The 17,443-nt window shown below is 48.3% G+C and overlaps 1 protein-coding gene across 2 annotated transcripts in view; it reads left to right on the plus strand.

The window, feature by feature from the left end:
* Window positions 1-17,443, plus strand: part of LOC134403359 (apolipoprotein L2-like) — a 52,133-nt gene that overhangs the window by 22,260 nt on the left and 12,430 nt on the right. The window contains exon 2 of one of the 2 annotated variants that reach the window (XM_063133457.1): window positions 3,522-3,683. The exons of the other annotated variant lie outside the window; for it this stretch is intronic. The gene's annotated coding sequence lies outside the window, so the exon portion shown is untranslated. The remainder of the gene's footprint in view (window positions 1-3,521; window positions 3,684-17,443) is intronic. 2 annotated transcript variants of the gene reach the window in all.

Genomic DNA, 17,443 nt, shown 5'->3' on the forward strand with positions numbered 1-17,443 from the left:
ATTGCTATGCCATGTGCCTCCAGGCCATATCATATAGAACAGCTGGGCCCAACCTGGTGTCTTCCAGATATTTTGGATTTTAACTACCATCACCCTTGACCACCATGGCTTATGATCAGGAATCCTGTGAGCCATACTCCAAAACATCTGAAAGATAGGAGGTTGAAGAACATTGTTGTAGAACTAATCCGGAAACCAACACAAGAAGCTGTAAGCTAATTTGTTCGGGGTTTTTTTTACCCTTTTTCCTTTCTAAGATGTTGATGATGTGCCACAAATGCCTAATCTTGATCTCTGTGAGCTGGGACCTAGCAGAAATATGTGTGAGCTAGCCATTTTTCTGGATTGCGGGCCAGCTACACATGGCACGGGGGATAGGGTCATTTCTTCATGATTACCATGTTTCTACACTGCCTTCCCCCAAAAAGCAGTTAACATCAGAGGGGGGAACTAATAATTTAAACGTAAGCCAAGAATATAATAACATTTGGATGAAAGTCACAGAGATACTGAATGGCTCAATTAAACACACACCCACACCCACACACCCACACACCGACCCACACCCTTCTAGGGCTAGTGGTCAGGGATTAAAGGAGTTGTAATCCAGAATATTTAGGGAGCACCTACTCTTGATTCATATGTTTACAGTAAGCCTTCCTCAACCTCGTGTCCTTCAGACATTTTGGACTACAACTACCAGAATTCCTGAGATTAGCCATTCTAGCTGGAGTTGATGGGAGTTGAATTCCAAAACACCTGGAGCGCAGCAGTTTGGAGAAGGCTGCCTTGGAGGAAGAGTTTGCAGTGCATCTGTCTTCTCCAATATGATGCTCTCTAGTAGGGGTGTGATCCGCTCCGATTAGCAGTAGCGGATTGGCCTGCTCCGCCTTACCCAGAGGCGGAGTAGGAGCGGACCGCGGACCCCCTAGAAGCAAGGCGAAGAGAAGCGCCCATTTTTCGGAGCTCCTAGTTCAGGCGGAGCGCTCCGGTCGCCATCTTGAAAACATTTCGCCATAGGATTGCATTGCGGCAAATAATCGCGCATAACTAGGTTGTTTTTGAAGCTATCGTTCTAGAAATTCTTGTGCTCAGAGAGTCATGGATGGGGGTCATTTTGAGACCACTCTCACCTCTCTGCGTTGTCTGGGTCGCGTGCTATATTTTTGTGAAAATCGGGTCAACCGCGCGGCTCAAACGGCGTTTTCGGCTTTTCGCCCATAGGATTGCATTGAGGGAAAGAATCGGGGATAACTGGGGGGGGTTTAAGCTATCATTCTGAAAATTCTTGTGCACAGAGAGTCGTGGATGGGGGTCATTTTGAGACTACTCTCAACTTTCTGCGTCGTACGGGTCGCGCGCTAGAAGTTTTTAAAAAATCGGCAGGAAAAATACCTTTTTCAAAGGGTTGAGGGGCAGAGTCAGCTCCCGGTCATGATGATCCCAAAGTTGGAGGAGGGCATAGGCAAAACAGGTAACTTGGGATTCTGGGAAACTTCTCTTTCTTCATCTGAACGGGCTTTTCCCCGTGTTTTTTAACACAGTAGCCCCACCAAATGCACAAACACAACCTGAAATCATATACTAAGCCAAGAATAAGAGATAGAAACACAGCACTGCTCGCCACCCTAACCTTGGTGAACAACTGAATAGATGTGGTGCAAGGGGATGAGCTCCCCTAGGGCATCTCATCGTGGACGTGCCCCCACTCTCTCCTGCACTGGAAGGCCATTAGAGCCTTCCAAAGAGAGTAAAACGGTGGAGCAATGCCTATCATGAGTTGAAGTGAATGGTCACTTTTCAGTGGTAGAGCAATGCCTGTTATGAGTTGAAGTGAGCGTTTTACTTCTTCTCAGAGCTGTTGGTGGCTGTCTTGAACTGGCAGCTACTTCCCCCTCCCCCGGGCACGTCCCCCTATTGCTGGTAAAAGACAGATATAGCCTTTTTAAAAAAATTCTTCTTGCTGTTTATTGAGCAACACTGCTGCTTTTAATTCCACCCCTCCTTTGTTTATTTATTGATTTATTCCATTTTATATGCATTACTGGCTTATCCTTGGCTCACTTCCTTATGCCCCCAGAAATGCCAGCTGCATGCCTGCCTGCCTTCCCTCCCTCCTCCCCTGCCCACCTCGCAGGGATGTTGTGTGTGGGGTGCCCGATTTTCAAAAATTCGCCAAAAATCAGGGGATGATGGGATTGCTTTGAAACTTGGCGTGCGTGTGTATATCCCCATGAGGTGTCATGGTGCCAAACATGAGGTTTCTAACTTGAACAGAAAAAAAGTTGTATAATTTTTTAGCTTTCAATGCAAGCCTATGGGGGGGGGGGGAAACGGAGCTCCGGATCCGGATCCGGAGCTCCGAGCGGAGCGGAGCGGGGGCGGGGCGGAGCGGGGGCGGGGCGGAGCGGCCCGATCCGGAAAATGGCGGATCTGCAAGTGAAGCGGAGCGGGGGGTCCGTGCACACCCCTACTCTCTAGGTGTTTGGGACTAAAAATCCCAGCATTCCTAACCATGCTAGTTAGGGATGATGAGAGTCCAAATGATCTGAGGACACCAGTTTGGAAAGGGCTGGAATCCATGTTTCTATATTTAGTTCAGTCCAAAGATACGTATTTCCAAAAGAATAGCTATAGGAAGGGTTTGTCCTTCCAAACGGGGAAATGGAAGATTCTATGGCAGACTTCTGCAACTTGGTACCCTAAAGATATGTTGAATGGACTCCATATTCCATCATCCCAGTCAATATGGGGATGATAGGAGTCTGAGTCCACAAGGTTTGGGTCAGTTGCTCTAGGATGGTCAGCTCAAAGAGAGGGCAGGGCACCTTTACTTTTAATAGTTTTGCAGATGAGGGATTTTTTTTTGTAGGTAGAGTCTGGTGTGGATGAAAGTTCTTCTTCTACAGCAGAAAGGGGTGCGAGGCGCTGGGCATATGTTTGTGTGTGTATTGCTCTGCCAGGGGCTCTGTCGTCACCTTTTGTTGATGAAAATTAGACCCACCCTGGTGGGTGGGGATGAGACTTGGGGACACCAGAGGGTGGGGAATCTGTGCCTGTTCACGAAATCAATCTGGCCACTGCATTTTGCATGAGCTGCAGCTCCCGAACCGTCTTCAAAGGCAGCCCTACGTAGAGCGCATTGCAGTAATCTAACTTGGAGGTTACCAGAGCATGGACAGCTGAAGCCAGGTTATCCCTGTCTAGATAGGGGCATAGCTGGGCTACCAACCGGAGTTTGTAGAAGGCACTCCGTGCCACTGAGGTCACCTGAGCCTGATGTGACAACGATGGATCTAAAAGAACCCCCAAGCTTACTCGGGGGCCAAGTAATGTTCCTCAAGCACCATCTTCTGTATCCGACCTGCCAAATAAGAGCGGAACCACTGCAAAGCAGTACCTCCCACTCCCAACTCAGCTAGACGTTCCAGAAGGATACCAAGGTCAATGGTATCAAAAGCAGCTGAGAGATCAAGTAGAATCAACAGAGTCACACTCCCCCTGTCTTTCTCCCGACATAGGTCATCATACAGGGCGACCCAAGCTGTTTCCGTGCCAAAACCAGGCCTGAAGCCCGACTGAAATGGATCCAGATAATCAGTCTCATCCAAGAGTGTCTGGAGCTGGCCCACAACCACCCGCTCAAGGACCTTGCCCAGGAATGGAACATTTGCTACTGGCCTGTAATTTATTTATTATTTATTTACTTATTACATTTTTATACCGCCCAATAGCCGAAGCTCTCTGGGCGGTTCACAAAAATTAAAACCATAATAAAACAACTAACAGGTTAAAAACACAAATACAAAATACAGTATAAAAAGTATAATTATTAAGCATAATTACTAAGATTTTCTGGGTCCAAGGAAGTTTTCTTCAGGAGTAGTCTCATCACCGGTCTGGGACCACTCCCTCTCGTAGAGAGGCGTTAATCACTGGCTGTTCCATTCCTTCTAGCTTTTATTAGCCAAGAGGGGCAAGGATCCAGTACAGTCATGCTTAGACTATGACAAATGTGCACTCTGTAGGGCGATCCCTGAAAAGTGTTCAGAAGCTTCAAATGTTACAAACGGTGGCCGCTAAGCTGCTAACCTGTACACAGTGTCAAGGTCATATTACATCTGTCCTGAAAGACCTGCCCTGGTTGCCAATTGCTTTCTGGGCTCAATTCAGGGTTGTGGTTTTAACTTTTAATGCTCCAAATTAGGACCTGGCTATCTACGTAGCCCAGCTGTCTCACTACGAAGATTTGCAAGAGGGGGTGTTTGGCGGGTGCCATTACCCACAGAAGCCTATTTGCCACAAGCATGAAAGTGCTTTCTCCTGTATTGCTCCCAAGCTACGGAATGTGCTCCCTCAAGAATTTTGACTGACCCCCACTCTCTTGGCCTTTGGAAAGGGTGAAGTGATTCATCATTTTGAGTTGATTCTTCAAGATGTGAAGTTGAAGTATTACTGTGTCCCCCCCCATTTTAATGTTGTTGTTTGTATTGTTTTACATATTTAGTGTTTTAAATTGTTGTACATCACCTTAATGCCCTCCAGAACACAAAAGTGGTATAGAAATGTTAAAAATCAATCAATCGTAGATCTTTGCTTACTTTAGTTCCTCTTCTTGAAAATCTCCACTTTGATCTCTGACCAGAAGGACAAGGAGTTTCTTCACTTCTTCAGGAGTCTTCTTTTTTATCCCCTCCATCGCAAAGAACTTCTGATAGTTAAAGGAGCCTGGAGCTATAGGAGGGGAAGAATTGAACAGGGTGCCTCTGTTTACACTGGTTACTAACAAGACACGTTAGCAACTTTCTCCCTCTATGGGTATTGCAGGGTTCATTTACTTTCCAATGTAGGAACTATAGGACTGATTGACACATATGCTTGATGTCATGACACCAACATCAGGTGATGATGGCTTGCATGTGTAAATAGACCATCAAAGGTCTAGCACAGCCTCCCCCAATTTAGTGCCCTTCAGGTGCTTTGGACTTCAACTCCCAATGGCACCAGGCCCTCCAGCATAGCCACTGGTCCAAAATTTAGTAGTCCTAAATATCTGGAGGGCACCTGGTTGAGGAAGACTAGTCTAGCCCTACAAATCCTCTCAAACAAACTGCGTTTTAATGAATCCAGATCACCTGTTTAGCTGCAAATGATTGGGAATGTAACAACAAAGTATAGATCAATTCAGTTACATGCATGCAAGCACCAAACCATGGATTTGATTCTCTCCCTGCTGATGGTGGCTTAAGTCTTTCAAAGTTTATAATCAAATTAAAACAGTGCTGTGTGCAATAGCCATGGTCCCAGATGTCATGCTACCCCTGGAATCTTCTTCTTCAGAGGAGCCAGAACCATCAGAGCCAGTTGGCCTCTCAGAGGACCCTGGAACTAGCCAAGATGATCCAGGACCCTCAGGGATGAGGCCATTGAATCTGCTTCCTCGAGAAGTGAAGAGTTCAGCTTCGGAGGGAGAGGAAGACCCTGATCCACCACCTAGCCCCCGAGAATGCCAGTGCTTTAAAGTTCATGAGAGGGTGGTTCCAGGTGAAAGAGGGCTTGTCTACTTAAAAGGAGCACTCATGAACATAAAAACATAAGAAGTGCCATACTGAATCAGACTGAGGGTCCATCTAGTCCATCACTCTGTTCACACAGTGGCCAACCAGCTGTCAACCAGGGACCCACAAGCAAAACACGGTGTAACAGCACCCCCCCACCCATGTTCCCCAGCAACTGATACATACAGGCTTACTGCCTTGGATACTGGAGGTAGCACATAACCATCAAGGCTAGTAGCCATTGATAGCCTTCTGCTCCAGGAATTTATCCAACACCCTTTTAAAGCCTTTGAAATTGGTGGCCATCACTACATGTTGTGGTAGTGAATTCCATAATTTTACTATGCACTGTGTGAAGAAGTACTCCCTTTTATTTGTCCTGAAACTCCCACCAATCAGCTTCATGGGATGACCCCGGGTTCTATTATTTTAAGAGAAGAAGAAAAATGTCTCCCTATCCACATTCTCCACACCATACATAATTTTGTACACCTCTATCATGTCTCCCCTTGGCCTCCTGTGTTCCAAGTTAAACAGTCCCAGCTGTTGTAACCTTCCCTCACAACACAGCCTTCACCAGAGTTTCAGTTGGTACAGCTCGAGGTCATTGACAAGGTGCTTGGCAGGTTTGTGCAACCATCTCTATATTGGATCTTTGCCCCTTTTGGCTAATAAAAGCCAGCAGGGATGGAACAGCCAGCTGAGCCATGGAAATTATTAATGCTTCTCTGCAAGAGGGAGTGGTCTTGGGCCATATGAAAGAGGTAGTAGTGAGACCACTGCTGAAGAAATCTTCCCGGGACCTGGAGAATCTTAATAACTATAGGCCAATGGCAAATGTTCCATTCCTGGGCAAGGTCCTTGAGTGAGTGGTTGCAGGCTAGCTCCAGACACTCTTGGATGAGACTCAGGGCTGGTGCCAGTCTATTTTGCACCCTAGGCAAGGCGAGCTACTTGCACACACAGACACACCCAAAATTGCCAACTTCGATTCAGAAGTTCAAGAACAGGGTGACCATATTTTGGAAACCAAAAAGGAGGACAAAATGGCTGTCCTCAGGAGGCGTGGCCACCCCAACATGCCCATCCCCAAGGCGGAGCCAACTCAACATGTCCGGCCCCCAGGGTGTGTGGCCTTGGTCACATTTATTTATTTATTACATTTTTATACTGCCGAAGCTCTCTGGGTGGTTCACAAAAAGTAAATGATAGCAACCAATGAGTGCCAAAGGCACACAACTATAATAATATACTAAATACTAAAAAAAGAATTAACACTTATATAAAACTATTTCTTTATTTTTATAACATAATAAACAACCACAACAGTCATAGAACACATTAGAATAGTGGTTCCCAATTGGTGGTCTGCGTAACTCACCCATGGCTCGGCATTTGAAAAACAAGGGGTCCGCAGTACTTAGCTAATTGGGAACCACTGCATTAGAATAATTATATACAATTATAGAAACATAGAATCACAAAACCTCAACAATATTTTATCAATTGACATAAACTTCTTTCAATAGGCTTTTAGCCTGTATTGCCACAAAAATTGAAACCATAAAAAACGTAATAAAACATCAAGACTAAAAACACAAATACAAAATACAATATAAAATACAATGCCTAATATACAGTTTCAGAATTTAACGTATTTTTATTTACTGTACAAATTCTAAGACTTTTCTTTCTGACGTAGCCTGGAATATTTTTCACCAGATCTTATTTTTCTTAAAAGGGGTGGAGTGTTTAACAAGAAATGGTAAAACTTCTTGCAAGTCCATTTCTTGTAATTATATTTAAGCTGTAAGAGTCCTTTCAGTGTCTCCACAGACAACTGGTTCCTTTCTTTCGTCCACTGTGCTTGCATCATGGAGAAGATACGTTCCACATTTGCATTGTGTGACGGAATTGCAAAAAAGAACTGTGCGATCTTCAGCAGTTCAGAGTAGTAATCTGCAGTTTTTGAACTTTCAAAATATTTAGTCCACTTTTGATGTGCCATCAAGTCTTTGAAGTCAACGTCGTCACACATACTTTCAAAATATTTTTTCAGATTTGCAAACTGATCAAAGCAACTGACATCGTTGATGACCACTCCCCTCTCTGTCAAGTACTGCACGGTAGTCTCCACATCAGCCCATTTTGGTTCCTCATTCAGGACAATCCATCTGAATATTGAGAACTCTTCTAAGGGTCTCGTCCACTTCTGGAGATAGTCAATGCACCTCTTGTACTGCTGATTTACTTGGGCACAGAATGAGTCACACCATGCATCAAGTCCCTCCCTGCGACTTTTCCCCAGGAGTTCCCTAACTTTAAGAGACAAAAAATTGTTGGTCTCCCATTCATGGAGGACGTACATGACAGAGTCCAAACATTTCAACACTTCCACCACGGAGTTGTTCTCACGCTCCAGCTCCTCGATGTATTTGTGGAACATGCTCAAGTGTGCGTGCATGTGCCAGAGGTAGATCTCGCTGAAGCTGTCTTCAAAGAACTTCTGGATCGCAGGAGGTGGATTGTCTAGAGAAAAAAAGAAGGACTTCAAGGCTGGAAACATCTGTAGTAGCCTTGTGATTGCAGGGAATAAGGATAGCCACTGTGTCCTGCAGTGGGAAAGCATCTGTCTATAGTCAATTTCCACAAAATCGCAATAATCCTTCAGACTCTCTGTTCTCACTGTGTAAATGTGGAAGTATTGGTATATTTAAAAAATATTATTCTCCACATCCACATCTAGTTTCTGTGCCCCGTAATGTACACAATTGTTCAAAATGTGTGCTGAGCAACCCACACCAATCAAAGTGGTCTTCTGCAGCAGCCTTTTCAAGTTGGCAAAGACGTTATTCCCTTGCTCAGCCCACCGTACTCCACTAAACATCGAATTGCAGTTGTCACCTGTGAAGGCAATGCACTTCTCCAACAAGCCGTTCTTCTCCAGAGAGCCCTTCACATAGTTTGCAATTGTATCTGCTGTCTCATTTGGTGTGTTTTTCAGTTTGATGAGCTTGGACTGCAACCCACCATTCTTCCAGTCAAAATACTGAACTAGAACTGGAAATATTTTCACCGCACCATGGTTGCTTCCATCCGTTGAGACTCCACAGTATGGAATGTTGTAGTCTTTCATTGCTTGCAGGGCATTTTTCACAGACTGTGGTGCAAGCACAGAGTTCACAATTGCTTCTGTCTTGGTGCAAGCACTTGCAAACTTCCGGGCTACTTCTGAGTTAGTGAATAGTGTCTTGAACAAGTCCGAGGTGCAGTCCATTGATCTAAAGGTGCTGTGATGCATCACAGTGTGGAAGGCCACTGTACGCTCCGATGCAGTGATCTCATCCTCCGTTTTGGTTCCTGGTTTCACAAAGAAATCAGTCACTTTGCAAGAAGACTTTTCTCCTCGAACAGCCCCCCTGTGCTTCGCTGAGTCCACATGGTTTTGCAAATCCAAAGCACCTTTATGTGCAACAGACACGTAAGTGCCAGGCCTGCATATGGTGCACTCAGCCTCATTCTCATCACGACCCTTCTTGAAGCAGGTAAATTTGGCCCTCAGCTGTGGTGTGAACTTGCACTTTGTTTTTGGCATGATAATGTATTTATGCAGTGTTGTAAACCAGAATCTAAAAGACAAGACAGTAAGATATCACTGAGCATCTCTGAATCCTACAACAAATCTATTACTGTCGTGAAATGCAGGAAAAAGGGACAGAACTACAACAACAACACTTCCCTTAACATAGATTTCAACTTTGAAAAACTGTATAACTTCTTGTCCAAGGCAAAAATAATCTGGACATACTATAATTCTTAATTTTAAAGTTCAGTTGTATTGAACACCAAAGAATCCACATTAAGTGTATGTTCAACACAATAAAATAAAACCACCTTCAAAGCAGTTAGCTACAATTCACAGGCAAGTTCCTTTTAAATGCAATCTCAAACACATCACTTATTTCAGCTCACCCTAACAACCCTGCCACTACACAGTATAGCATAAGTATATGGATTTAAAGCATCCATTTTTCAGAAGCAGGTAAGATTCAAGACTCAAGTACATTTTACACAACTGTTTCACATGCTAAGGAAATTTTGCAGAACTGCATCACATGCAAGTGAAATGGCCCAAAGTTATTTCCTTGTCTGGAGAGCTATGTAGAAACAGTGAGTAGCAATGAAGATGCAGGGCAGTTGTTAGATATCAAGATGTATATCACATGAAAACACTTTCAGACAACATGTAAAATTACTGGCAAGAAAGTGATAAGGTTTAGAATATGTCTAAAGTCATGAATGGCCACCTTTATAACTTTGATCTTGCATTTGCAATGCACTGCATAGCTACTGGGTTTAAAGGCCCAGAGCAGTTTCCATTAAAGATAATGGTTTTTGCAGGTTCAATGCTAATCTATTATCCCCATGGCACAAGGAATTATATTGGGGCATGGAAAAGTAAAGGATAACTGGCATTATTAATATATTATCAGCATTCATTACCACAACACCAGCAAGAGACGGAGCATTATTAATATTAGAATCACCATGCATTACCACAACACCAGCAAGAGACGGAGCATTATTAATATTAGAATCACCATCCATTATCACATCACCAGCAAGAGAAGGAGCATTATTAACATTAGCATCACCACCCATTATCACATCACCAGCAAGAGAAGGAGCATTATTAACATTAGCATCACCACCCATTATCATCATCAACAGGAAGAGAAGGAGCATTATTAACATTAGCATCACCACCCATTATCCATTTTTCAGGGACTCTTGAAAACTTGCAAAATAGCCAGTTTTAAAGTGGCTGAAGCAATGAAGCCCCCTCTCTCAAGCTCTAGCCTCCCCCCGCCTTTCCCTAGCCCTGCGTCCCAGCCTCTCACCCCTCCACCTCACCACCCCCATGCCAAATTAAGGAGGATGGTGGCCTTGCCTTGGCCTGCCTTTTCCCACGTTGCAGAGCTGCCTCCTCCCTTCTCACCTTGTGTCCTGCTGCTGCCTGGTGCGTCGCTGGTCCTCCGCCTTCCTTCCGCTTGGCTTGTGCTGCTGCTGTCCCTTTCTTCCGGCCCACGCCTTGCCCCGCCACGTTGTCCTTGCGGCTTCCGCTGTCTGCCCACCTTGGTCTGCCACTGCCGGTCCCCCACCACGCTGCTTCCCCTCCCCCCTGCTTCTTCTGCCACCTTATTTATTTATTTAGAATGTATGCCTTTATTTGTATGCCTTGCGGCCCTGCTGTTTGTCTTGGTGGCGGTGGGCCGGCAGCACAAGCGGCGGCACTTGTTCCCTCCGCCTCGCTTGTCTACCTTGCCTGGGCCTTGGTCTGCTACCCATTTGTGTCTTCTTGGTGGCGGCGCGCCACAAGCGGCAGCACTTGCTCCGCCAGCTTGCCACGGCTTGTCCTCTGCCTTCCACCTCCGCCCGCCTCTGCCTCGCATGTGTCCACCTGTCCTCCTGCCGCTTGCCTTGTCGGCAAGGCCTGGGCCTTGGTCTGCTGCCCTGCCGTTTGTCTTGGCGGCGGCGTGCCGGTGGCACAAGCAGCGGCGGTGGCACTTGTTCCGGCGGCTCTCCGCCTCCGCTGCGGCTTGTGTCCCCTCCGCCTCGCTTGGTCCGTCCGCCTCTTCTTGGTCAGCTACCTCCTCGCTGACCCGCCGCAGCTTCCAGGCGCAGGAATCGCACGAGTTCTCAGCTGCTAGCTGGATCTCGCAAGAGTTCCCAGACCCAGCCAGCAGCCGACAACTCGCGTGATTCTCGTGAGAGTTTGGGTTCTAATTCAAGATGGCTGCCGCCACCGCTGCACCCGAAAAAACGGCTGCAGGCAAGTAAGGCGGCCGCGGCCGAGTCTACAACCCCCCTGCCCCGGTGTTTCGGTGGCCCACTCTGGATCCTCCGGATCCTGTGTGTTCCTCAGAGGTTTCCGGAATTATCCGGTGCCGATGGTCAGCCTATTCAAGAAGAGTTTCTGAACTATTATATTTTCCTTTTATTCTGTTTTTTTTTAAAAAAAAACAGCTAATTTATATAAAACTGTGGCCCTTAAAGGTCAGTACTGGGCCCCTCTGAGGTCTGCGCCCTAGGCGGCTGCCTAGCTGGCCTAATGATAGCACTGGCCCTGATGAGACTGATTATCTGGATCCATTTCAGTCAGGTTTCAGGCCTGGTTTGGGCATGGAAACAGCCTTGGTGACCCTGTATGATGACTTAGGTTAGGAGAAAGATGGGGGAGTGTTACTCTATTGATTCTCCTTGATCTCTCAGTGGCTTAAACCCCCCCCCAGTTATCCCCGATTCTTTCCCTCAATGCAATCCTATGGGCGAAAAGCCGAAAACGCCGTTTGAGCCGCGCGGTTGACCCGATTTTCACAAAAATATAGCACGCGACCCAGACAATGCAGAGAGGTGAGAGTGGTCTCAAAATGACCCCCATCCACGACTCTCTGAGCACAAGAATTTCTAGAACGATAGCTTCAAAAACAACCTAGTTATGCGCGATTATTTGCCGCAATGCAATCCTATGGCGAAATGTTTTCAAGATGGCGACCGGAGCGCTCCGCCTGAACTAGGAGCTCCGAAAAATGGGCGCTTCTCTTCGCCTTGCTTCTAGGGGGTCCGCGGTCCGCTCCTACTCCGCCTCTGGGTAAGGCGGAGCAGGCCAATCCGCTACTGCTTCTACGCTCCTAATCGGAGCGGATCACACCCCTAGTATATACTAGGGGTGTGCACGGACCCCCCGCTCCGCTTCACTTGCAGATCCGCCATTTTCCGGAGCGGGTCGCTCCACTCCGCCCCCACTCCGCCCACTTCCGCTCCGCTCCGCTCGGAGCTCCGGATCCGGAGCTCCGTTTTTCCCCCCCATAGGGTTGCATTGAAAGCTAAAAAATTATACAACTTTTTTTCTGTTGAAGTTAGAAACCTCACGTTTGGCACCATGACACCTCATGGGCGTATACACACACACGCCAAGTTTCAAGGCAATCCCATCATCCCCTGATTTTTGGCGAATTTTTGAAAATCGGGCACCCCATTCACACCCCTTGGGATAGCTCCGTCAATTTGCATGTTAGAAACCTCAAACTCGGCACCAGGGCAGCTTATCCATGTGTCCACATGGATGCCCAGACTCAAGGCAGTCCCATCATCCCCTGATTTTTGGCGCGGCTCTACCCTCTAACGCAACACCCATAACCCTAATTCACACCCCTTTAGATAGCTCCGTCAATTTGCATGTTAGAAACCTCAAACTCAGCACCATGATAGCTTATCCACGTGTCCACATGGACGCCAAGTTTCAAGGCAATCCCATCATCCCCTGATTTTTGGGGAATTTTTGAAAATCGGGCACCCCATTCACACCCCTTGGGATAGCTCCGTCAATTTGCATGTTAGAAACCTCAAACTCGGCACCATGAGAGCTTATCCATGTGTCCACAGGGACGCCCACACTCAAGGCAATCCCATCATCCCCTGATTTTTGGCATGGCTTAACTCACCCCAAATTGTCCCATTCTACAACTACGTCAATTTGCATGTTAGAAACTCAAAGTCGGCACCAGGATAGCTTATCCACTTGTCCACATGGACGCCAAGTTTCAAGGTAATCCCATCATCCCCTAATTTTTGGCGAATTTTTGAAAATCGGGCACCCCATTCACACCCCTTGGGATAGCTCCGTCAATTTGCATGTTAGAAACCTCAAACTCACCACCATGATAGCTTATCCATGTGTCCACAGGGACGCCCACACTCAAGGCAATCCCATCATCCCCTGATTTTTGGCGCGGCTTAAACTTTTTAACTCACCCCAAATCAAGTCCCATTCTACAACTACGTCAATTTGCACGTTAGAAACCTATCCTTTGGTCCCATGACAGCTTACCCATGTGTCCCCATGGACACCAAGTTTCAAGGCAATCCCATCATCCCCTGATGTTAGGGGAAGTTTTGAAATTCGGACACTCCAGTATGTCAGGGATTTAAAGTTGCAATTGCAGACAGCTCAATGGGGCCAGTTCCAAGGCAATCCCAACATGCCACGAGATAACCCTAAATCTTCTTGCACATTTGAAAAAGGGATTATTGAACTTGATAAAGTCTAAGTGAGCGCAGGAAGGACTTCTCCCCTGAGTCAAAGCAAGACACATCCACCATCCCTGCAAGGCGGGAAGGGGAGAAGGGAGGGAAAGCAGGCAGGCAGGCAGGCAGGCAGCATGCATTGTAGTGCCGCAAGGATGGCTTGAGCACTAACGCATAGCAAACCAACCCGTAAGCGGGCGCAAGGAGCAAGTGAGGCAAAGATGGCTGGTTGTTTCTTTCTAAGCCAGCAGTTACGCCTTGAGGGGCACAGAGGAGGACGACTGGGAGCAAGCGTGCCGGAGGGTGCTGGGCACGAACCGCAAAGCCCATCTCCCAGGCACCAGGCGGGCAGAGCAGGCGAGGAGTCAGTCCTGGCAGATGCCCCACCACAGCAGCACCCCAGGGGAGGCGGGCAGACAGGCAGGCAGGCATGGGTTGGCGGGCCCAGAAAAGCTGGTACCTTGCACAAGTAAGCCATAGATCTGCGGGGGAGTCAGTCCAAGCAGATCCAGCTACCTCACAAGGACGGCTCCCAGGCAGGCGGGCAGGCGCCTCCACTGTAGTGGCTGTGCTCAACTCGGCGGGCGCACTACAAGACGAGTTGAAGTGAGAGCTCACTTCTCAGGAAACGTAGTGGCTGTGCTACGGGCGATCGGTCGACTGCTGGAGCTTAGCTTTTTCTCTGAGGGGAAGTCCATGAGTTGAAGTGACAGCTTGCTTCTCAAAGAGAGGGTTACAGCGGAAGAGGGGTGGGACGAGACCGGGGAGAGAAGCTGGACCAGCTACTGCTACTAATCCCCACATCCTGGAGGACCACAGCATCCCTCACAAAGTGGCTGGTAAAGTCAATGGCTGTCATGAGTCGAAGTGAAAGCTCACTTCTCAGGAGGAAACTGAAACTGTCCCTATGCAGACAGTGGTTGGGGAGAGAGGCACGGCCAGCTGTGCCTCCACCGTAGGGGCTGTGCTCAAGTGGTGAAGTCAACGGCTGTCATGAGTCGAAGTGAAAGCTCACTTCTCAGGAGGAAACTGAAACTGTCCCTATGCAGACAGTGGTTGGGGAGAGACGCACGGCCAGCAGTGCCTCAACCGTAGGGGCTGTGCTCAAGTGGTGAAGTCAACGGCTCTCATGAGTCGAAGTGAAAGCTCACTTCTCAGGAGGAAACTGAAACTGTCCCTATGCAGACAGTGGTTGGGGAGAGAGGCACGGCCAGCTGCGCCTCAACCGTAGGGAGGGGAAGTCCATGAGTTTCAGTGACAGCTTGCTTCTCAAAGAGAGGGTTACAGCGGAAGAGGGGTGGGACAAGACCGGGGAGAGAAGCTGGACCAGCGACTGCTACTAATCCCCACATCCTGGAGGACCACAGCATCCCACACAAAGTGGCTGGTAAAGTCAACGGCTGTCATGAGTCGAAGTGAAAGCTCACTTCTCAGGAGGAAACTGAAACTGTCCCTATGCAGACAGTGGTTGGGGAGAGAGGCACGGCCAGCAGTGCCTCCACCGTAGGGGCTGTGCTCAAGTGGTGAAGTCAACGGCTCTCATGAGTCGAAGTGAAAGCTCACTTCTCAGGAGGAAACGTAAACTGTCCCTATGCAGACAGTGCTTGGGGAGAGAGGCACGGCCAGCTGCGCCTCGACCGTAGGGGCTGTGCTCAAGTGTCTGAACTTGGAGTCGAAGCGAGAGCTCACTTCTCAGATAACTTTAATTGCGAGACTGGGGAGAGACGCTCGACCAGCTGCTGCAACTAATCCTCCTCACCCACATCCTGGTGGAACAAAGCATCCACCGAGAAGTGGCTGTGGTGAAGTCAATGGCTGTCATGAGTCGAAGTGAAAGCTCACTTCTCAGATAACTTTAATTGCGAGACTGGGGAGAGACGCTCGACCAGCTGCTGCAACTAATCCTCCTCACCCACATCCTGGTGGAACAAAGCATCCACCGAGAAGTGGCTGTGGTGAAGTCAATGGCTGTCATGAGTCGAAGTGAGAGCTCACTTCTCAGATAACTTTAATTGCGAGACTGGGGAGAGACGCTCGACCAGCTGCTGCAACTAATCCTCCTCACCCACATCCTGGTGGAACAAAGCATCCACCGAGAAGTGGCTGTGGTGAAGTCAATGGCTGTCATGAGTCGAAGTGAGAGCTCACTTCTCAGGAAACTTAAATTGTCCCTATGCACTAAGTGGCTGTGCTACGGGAGTTCGGTGGACTGTTGGAGTACCAGCCGCAATTGGGGAAGTCCATGAGTTGAAGTGACAGCTTGCTTCTCAAAAAATCACCAGACTGGATCACGAATAGTGCATCTGATCCCTGAGCTCTCCAAAGGGCGACCCGTGGACTGCTGGCTCCCGGGCAGGCGGGCATGGGCAGGCAGGCAGGCAGGCAGGCAGGCAGGCAGGCAGGCGGGCAGGCAGGCAGGCAGGCACAAAGGAGCTGGTACCTTGCACAGGTATGCCATAGATCTCTGGGGGAGTCCCAGCAGATCCAGCTACCTCACAAGGACGGCTCCCGGGCAGGCGGGCATGGGCAGGCAGGCAGGCAGGCGGGCGGGCAGGCAGGCAGGCAGGCAGGCAGGCAGGCAGGCTAAAGGAGCTACTAGTTATTGAAGCAGTTACTTTGAGTATGGAAGATTTGTGTGCATGCTTGGAGGATTAACATTGCTGCTGAGCCCTCCAAAGGGCGACCCTTGGACTGCTGGACTTTGCCTCCCTCAATTGGGGAAGTGAATGATGAGTTTAAGTGAAAGCTTGCTTCTCAAAGAGGGGTTACAGCAGAAGGGGAAGAGGAAGAGGGGTTGGATGAGTCTGAGGAGAGAGAGAGAGAGAAGAGAGCATCCACTGTAGTGGCTTTGCTAGTGGCTGTGCTACGGGCGATCGGTGGACTGCTGGAGTACCTCCCGCACATAGGGGAAGTGAATGAGTTTCAGTGAAAGGTTGCTTCTCAAAATCAGCACACAGATCAAGGACTCCATTTGATCCCCGAGCTATCCAAAGGGCGACCCGTGGACTGCTGGAGTTTTCCTCCGGTTCCCGGTGGCTGGGATGGGTCTCGGCTTCTCAAAGCCATGGCACTGCTGCATATGCAGTGCAGCTTCTCGTAAGAGAGCTGTCCCACGGACAAACGGTGCATTACTGGAGCTTAGCTTTTTCTCAAAGGGGAAGTCAATGAGTTGAAGTGAAAGGTTGCTTCGGAAGTCTATGGCTTTCATGAGTTTCAGTGACAGCTTGCTTCTCAAAGAGGGCGTTACAGCGGAAGAGGGGTGGGACGAGACCGGGGAGAGAAGCTGGACCAGCTTCTGCTACTAATCCTCACCCACATCCTGGAGGACCACAGCATCCACAGTAGTGGCTGTGGTGAAGTCAATGGCTGTCATGAGTCGAAGTGAGAGCTCACTTCTCAGGAAACTTAAACTGTCCCTATGCACTAAGTGGCTGTGCTATGGGAGTTCGGTGGACTGTTGGAGTACCAGCCACAATTGGGGAAGTCCATGAGTTGAAGTGACAGCTTGCTTCTCCAAAAATCACCAGACTGGATCACGAATAGTGCATCTGATCCCTGAGCTTTCCAAAGGGCGACCCGTGGACTGCTGGAGTTTAACCTCCCTCACCCTCAATTGGGGAACTGAATGAGTTTAAGTGAAAGGTTGCTTCTCAAAATCAGCACACTGATCGAGTCACCCAGATCCTGGAGGACCACAGCCTCTATGTAGTGGCTGTGCTGAAGTCAATGACTTCCATGAGTTCAAGTGAAAGGTTGCTTCTCAAAGGCGAGGACTCGCCTGTTTCATTTTCGCAGCG

The sequence above is a fragment of the Elgaria multicarinata genome, chromosome 9, assembly GCF_023053635.1.
Source record: "Elgaria multicarinata webbii isolate HBS135686 ecotype San Diego chromosome 9, rElgMul1.1.pri, whole genome shotgun sequence".
Classification (NCBI taxonomy): domain Eukaryota; kingdom Metazoa; phylum Chordata; class Lepidosauria; order Squamata; family Anguidae; genus Elgaria; species Elgaria multicarinata.